At 39.4% G+C, this 6,945-nt stretch overlaps 1 long non-coding RNA gene across 2 annotated transcripts; it reads left to right on the forward strand.

Moving 5' to 3' along the window:
- Nucleotides 1-3,552: 3,552 nt before the first annotated feature.
- LOC127333179 (uncharacterized) lies at nt 3,553-5,902 on the forward strand. 2 transcript variants are annotated; one of them, XR_007871006.2, is made up of 3 exons: nt 3,553-4,029; nt 4,185-5,401; nt 5,520-5,902. It is a non-coding gene; the product is annotated as an uncharacterized lncRNA (long non-coding RNA). The 2 variants fall into 2 exon arrangements; XR_007871005.2 differs by having other exon boundaries at nt 3,579-4,029; nt 5,248-5,401.
- The last annotated feature ends 1,043 nt before the right edge of the window (nt 5,903-6,945 follow it).

The raw sequence follows: 6,945 nt of genomic DNA on the forward strand, positions 1-6,945 counted from the left end.
TTCGTCTTTATTATCAGGAAGTTTATTCTGTCTACCTTTTTAGTTAAAACCACAAGCAGGAAAGAAATAAATTGTAGAGGTTCATTTTGCTTACAAAGAGAAGTTTACATATCATTTTGTAGAAGTTTACATATCACTTTTATATATTTATGAAGTTCAATTAGTTCAACAGGGGTTTCACTTTCGTCAACAAAAAAGTTTATTTCAACTGCTTAGAAAATGGTTCACATTTACATAGCACAAAAAAGTTCACTTAATTTATCCTGGAAGTTCATCTCCCCTCCTTGATGTCCTGTAAAGTTCGTTTTGCATATAGTTTTTTCAATTATCAAGAAGTACACTTCATATATTGTCAGAGTTACTTTACGTTTACCAGAGTACACTTCGAGAAGCTTAGTCTGATTGATTTTCTTTGCTTCGTATTTGTTGCTCTTATAATGTTTTTTCTCTGTATAAAATATAGAAATCCATTAGCTACTGTGTGAGATGTTTACGTTATTATGTTCATAAAGTTCAATTCGTCTACATGGAATTTTTATTTGCTGGAAGGTAACATGAATATTCAAAGTTGGGAGTTCCTTTTATATCTTCCGGGAGTTTATTTATCTTTCCCACTATTTCAGTCTAAAAGCACACCACAAAAAATTAAATTCAAACAAAAAATACAAAAGTGTGTCTGCAGCTATGAAGTTTACTATTATTGTTTTGAGAAGTCCAGTGTGATAAAAATGCAACAGTTCTTCTAGAGAAAAAGAAAACATGAGTTCACTATTCAGGTTACATCAGTTTGCTATGTAAAAATCACAGAAGTTTGGTAGATAAAATTAGAGGTACACTTTGTCCTACACACAGAATCACATTTTTTCTCAGAAAAGTATATAATGTTATATGAAGTTCACTTTGTCCATGTGAGAATTTCAGTACATTTACTAGGAATTTTAATTCGTCCACGTGAAAAAGTTCATTTGTTCATACTAAATAGTCAGATAAAAAATAGAAACTAACTCTTCAATTTATAAAAACAAAAAATCTTTCTGAAGTTCACTTTGGTTATATTTCAAGTTCACTCTGGTCTACGTGAGTTTATGTTGCATGCTAATTTTAGTACTGCATTTCATTTCCATGTGAACTCTCTAGTGTGCATATTTTATGATCCAACCATCACCAATGAAATAGCTCTCTCTTATGTCTACGAATCTGCATAGTTTATGAAGCATGTAAAGTCCCTGTGATTTGATTTTAACGTTTACATGCTTACATACAATCCAAATCACCCATTTAAAAGAAGTTGAACTATTATGATTAAAATTTCAAAATCAGCTATTCATATTGGATTATATAATTGTGCAGATGTGGATCTTCAAAAGGACATGATCTCATATTGAAGATTATTTTGAATTCGCATTGGTGTTTGAACTTATGAGCATGATAGGAGATTCTGGATAACTTTCTTGAACTTTGTGATTGAGTTGGAGTTGTGATGCCGTAGGTCAGCATCCATAGGAGTTGGCGACCTCCAGTCCTGCTGCTGCCCCATATCCCTTTCCTGCTGGTATCTTATTAAGATGTTCTTGGATTTGGCTGGTTGTAGACGTGCTTGTCCAGGCCATCAGCAACGGACGAGCTCAGCTCCGCATCTGAGTAATCCACTTTTGTGTATCTCGACGGTTCAGTTGTGTGTATATTGACATTTCAACTTTTTTGAGAGAGGACAGTGAACCTCTTTGTCTACAAATCTTAGAAAGCTTATTACATTCGGGCAGTTTGTTTTCTTCTATAGTGGAGTTCAATTCATATGCACTTGAAAGTTCACAATTGCTATGTGTAAAAATTGTAGTGGTGATAATACCCTGACAAAATGCAGTTCACTTTTAATTTATTGGCAAGTTCAGTTCATCAAGCCTAGTGGCGGTCATACCGAATCAGTTGCCGTAGGTCCTATCCCAGAGGGACAGAGAGACTTCTTTCGTTCCACACCCGGCATGTCCTGTCTTGATTCCCGGTGGCAAAATGTCCAACCACCAGGGCTCCAAGCAGATGCAAATGAGTAATCGAAGTGACACTTAGAACTTCAGAACTTGACCATATAAAACCTCAAAGTCTAGACGGAGAAATACTATGAAAACAGGAATAAATTATAAAATAATTTAATATATAGTAAATTGCTCATAAACCATTACACCTCAAAGTTGACCTATAAAATCTTGCATTCAAAGAAACCAAAAAAAAAGTTCACTTCGAGTGCCCTTAGTAGTTCACTAATTGCACTGGTTGGAAAACAATTACACACCATTAAGCTGCAACGTAAACTTGCAGGGTGTACAAAATTGAACTTCTGGAGATTTTCTTTTGTCAAACTTCACTTTGTATCGGCGCGAAAGTTCACTTTACACATGTAGGAAGTATATTTTGAGCATGCTTGAAACTTTTATACTGCGATCGGAAGTTCACTAACATATATCGAGAAGTTCACTTCCATATTCGAAACCTTTGTATTTTTTGGACGGAAATCATATGCATAGAAATCATTCGTACAACCTCTTATTGGGCAAATCGACCGACGCTACGTAAAATTAGCACTAATATAACCCTATTAATACTCCAACACACCGCAATGCCTCACCTAATCAATCTAGATGAGCCAATACCAAAATGTTGCCGTGTCGGCGTTATCTCCGATTTTACATATCTCTGAAATTAAACTTTAACCGTTTAGAATTTGGAAAAATGTTCAATATGAAAAAGCTGCGCCTAATCAATATCTTTTCAACGCAATATCACTTGGAACATTCCGACGAGTGGTTCGGAAAAAATCCCCAAAAAACTGTACAAAAAACCGAGAAGTTTCAAAAGCGGAATCAAGTATTCTCAAATCTGCTCTCAAACGGTAAAGAATTTGGAAAAGTGTTCTTCATGAAAAAGGTGCGCCTAGTCAGTAGCTTTCCAACGGCATATCACACGCATCAATCTGATAAACGGTTTGAAAATCAGAACACCAAAACTGCACGAAAATAGAGAAATCCGTGAAAACATTGTTTTGTATATTTCAAATTAGTTTTAAACAATATAGAATTTGGGAAAACACTGAACACGGAAAAGTTGCGAAATTTCCGTACGAATCCAACGATATATTGTACGCATCCATCCGATAAGCAGTTTGAAAATTAACATGAAAATACTGTCCGCACGAACATGCAATTCTGGTATTCCGTCGAGAAGTTCACTAGGAAACACCCAGAAGTTCACAAGTGGTTCCAGAGAAGTTCAGATGCGACGAAAGTTCGCTATATTTTTTGAAGTTCACTTCAAACTAGACTGAAGTTTCGGAAGTTCGCCTTGTACAATATTGAAGTCCGTCGGGAAGTTCAGATTCATGGAAGAAGAAGTTTGACATGCGAGAGCACAAGCTGTAAACAGACCCAGCTAACGCCGTCAACCATACAGCTTGGCAGGAGCACACTTTCAAATTTTGAAACAACAACAATATGTGTAGTACAATCTGCAGTACACATACTCATACTCCTACAGTTCTCAAGACAAAAATCTGCGGGCCGAACCTTAGAGTAGTCCTGCGGTCCGACCACGGCTAACGTAACTTCGTTTTCTTTTTTACATCGACGGTTCTCTCCTTTTCTGGTCGTGGGCTGCTGGAGGAGCTAGCCCCACCATCCTCTAATCGTGTGTGTGCTACCCAAAATAAAAATCTAATGGTGTTTGTGCGGTTCTAGAATTTCGACGGGATACGGGTGGCGACCGATTGCACATGGCGGCCGGCGGCGAGCGGCTGCAGCTACAGTGCGGCGGGCGGCTGCGTGGTGAGCGGAGAGCGCGGGTATCCTTGGCGATGTCGACCGCCTCCTGCTCCCTCTCCAGATCCCCTGCATCGACCACTTCCGTGTCCGTCGCCAGCGCCCCTCCGCCGCCAAGGCCGTGGGAGCCCCTACCGAACTCCACCATCGAGCTGCAGGGGGACGGCCGCCATAGGAGAACCTCGAGACTCCATTTTCGTCCAGGACTACAAACATTTAGGTCAGCGGACCCCCACCCCTCACTTTTATTTTTGTATTACTCCCAATCAGTGGGTGGATTCTTTCGCTGGATCGATTCTATTGTTTTTCGTTTTCCTGTTACCATACTTGTATGCGATGTACCAGCCTAAAGTTTGGTGATTCTCTGCACTGCAGGTATGACGCTCTATTGACAGGTTCACCTTGGTTTGAAGCATGTTAAATATTTCTGATCCAACTTTTGATTTATTAGTGAAGCCACTGCTCCAAATTGTAGAAAAACCAGAGTTGGCACGAAGGTGGATGATTTACCTGGATCTATTGTTTGCCAAACAAACTGTTGAGTGCTTATAATAGATAACCAATTAGTCATCTAGTCGCCAACAGGATTATGTCAAAAATCTGAAGGCTATATTCCAAATTCAAGGAGAAAGTCTCGGCTGCTTATTTCTTATCTCTACCAATTTGGACGAGGAAGTCTCGATTTTTCTCTCCCATTGTGCATCATTTTGGTCCGTAGTTGTTAAATTTTACAGATGTAATTTTGTTGATTTGGAAAATGAATCTCGTGATAAGTAATTCTGCTTCTTTTTTTAAAGTCTAGTGCTAGTTGGTCCTGCTCAACTAGGTTCTATGCAAAATACCAAATTTAAAGAAACTAGTTACGCAAATAACAGGTACAGATGCTGATACAAATGTAAAATGCAGAGGACATAAATGACAAGAGATTAATAGAACAACCTGCACTGTTGTAGCTCAAAATGTTATCTAAGCAAGGACACCATTAGACCTTTAATGTGTTCATATCCTAGACTTAGTTCACATGAAAGTAATAGTGCAAGACAAAATCCAAGAAGTCAATATTTTCACATTCTGCTAAATGTTGAGATTAGTGAAACAAACCGTAGAAATGGCTTATATAGGAAGATCCACATATCATTGTTGGTTCAGATCCATGTATACTCTAAGGCATTGGGTTTTTTCATCTTCATCCCATTTTGCTATCTTGTACAGCTGTACATTCAAGTATGGTCAGTTTCTAATTTCGGAAAATTTACCACGGCCATAGACATACTTTTCTTTGGTCATTTTAATTGGTTCATTTACCCTTTTATATCCAAGCCTTTTCATAAATTGCTTATCCAATCTGATATTCATCACTTCCATTTTGTCATATTGTCAATAATCGAGTTAATAGTTCTGAAACTTTGCTTCATAATTATATGTCTATTTTTTTCAGCTTGTAGCTGGCTTTGGCGATGGGTACCAGCGCTTGGCTTGGGTCGGTGGCATGACCTTTCCATTCTAAATTGAAGTTTGTCTCAAAAGGTCAGACTATATGGAGGTTGCCATGTGAACATGGCAAGGCAACTGAATAAGTTTTCCATTGACAGGTGAGACCCCAAAGCGATGCTACATGACCACATGTTCTAACTAAAGCTTCACTTTTCATCTTAACCATTTGTTGAGTACCATTTTTGATGCTTGTTACATTTTTTTTCTGCCATTCAGGCATGAAGGCGGCAACTACTCACCATTGCAAGGAGAAAGGCATAGCTTCTGCTCTCAACTAAGAAGCCTGGCAGTTATGGCAAAAGGAAAGGAACTAGCAAGTTGTTAGTGGTTAATAGTATAAACATCAGTGTTTTTCACTCCGCATACTTTGTTACACAAATTTATTCTAGTATAAACTTTATGCAAATGTAGTTGCACCCATAGTTCTTACAGACACGTGTGTGCATCAGTGTATACTATCTACCATGACTTGGAGGTCCTATGTCGTGTTATCAGAAACATGTTTCTTTTTTCCAAGATTGGCACCTGGAAATCTTGGGTGACATAATGTATTCAGAATTTGATGTATGAGAATTCTCTGTGTGACATAATTTATCTTACGTTTAGTTAGTGGACCATAATGTATCTTAAGTTATGGTGTGTTACCAGGGCGGCAAATTCTTAGAAGCATGTGTTGTTACAGCGAAACACTCTATTAGTTCTTATATATATCGATGGGTGGCTGAATGACTTGCCTGAGATGAGCTAGTGGACTCTATTAGTTCTTATATCGATGGGTGGCTGAATGACTTGACTGGGATGAGCTAGTGGGCAGTGGCAGCAGTTCTTATATCGATAATTTCCCTGCCGCATCCTAAACTTGTATATCAACTACAGTAGACTAAAGCAAAAAAAAAAAGTACATTAAAAATAATCTGCCTTTCAATAATATAACATTGTGCATGTTAAATATTTTACTACAATTTGAAAGGAAATGCTATGTAAACTATAGAGCAAGTCTTATATGGAATCGTAGAAAAAAGTGTAGAAATAGTGTGCAATATGAACTGTATTTATCTATGTAGTACAGTCGAAGTTCCACTTCACCTTCTAACCAAGATTCTACAGTGTAGAATACAATTCGGCCAGCACCCCTAACGGCTGTAACACCTGTTGAAAATTCCGTTAGCTCACTCTACTGCTACACATAGGAATCTTCATCCATTGAATTTCTAGCACACTATATCCAATGGCTAATGATGGGTGCATAGCTAGCCACCATGGTAGCAAATCCGCGTCGATGAGCTGGACTATTCTCGAACCCCCCTTAAGAGGGGTTCTAGAATAGCTATTCTACAACCCCCTCAAACCACCTTCTACTCCCGACCCGACCCGACCGACAAAAAAAAAATAGCCCCGATGCGAACCCACTCCCACGCAACTGAACCGCCTGTTGTAACCTCCCCAAATCCAATCCCGCCTCCTACCTTATCGGCGCCAGTGAGCGAGCGGCGGCGGTAGCCGACGCGAGGGAGCCGGTGACGGAGTCCGGCGAAATCCCCCGAGGAAAATACACGGACGCCTCCCTACCCCGGCGACCCGGCGACCCACCGCCCCACATCCTCCAATCCAGGCGCGCCCCACCTCCTCCCGCCCAGGCGGC

The sequence above is a fragment of the Lolium perenne genome, chromosome 2 (assembly GCF_019359855.2).
Source record: "Lolium perenne isolate Kyuss_39 chromosome 2, Kyuss_2.0, whole genome shotgun sequence".
NCBI classification, from domain to species: Eukaryota; Viridiplantae; Streptophyta; class Magnoliopsida; order Poales; family Poaceae; genus Lolium; species Lolium perenne.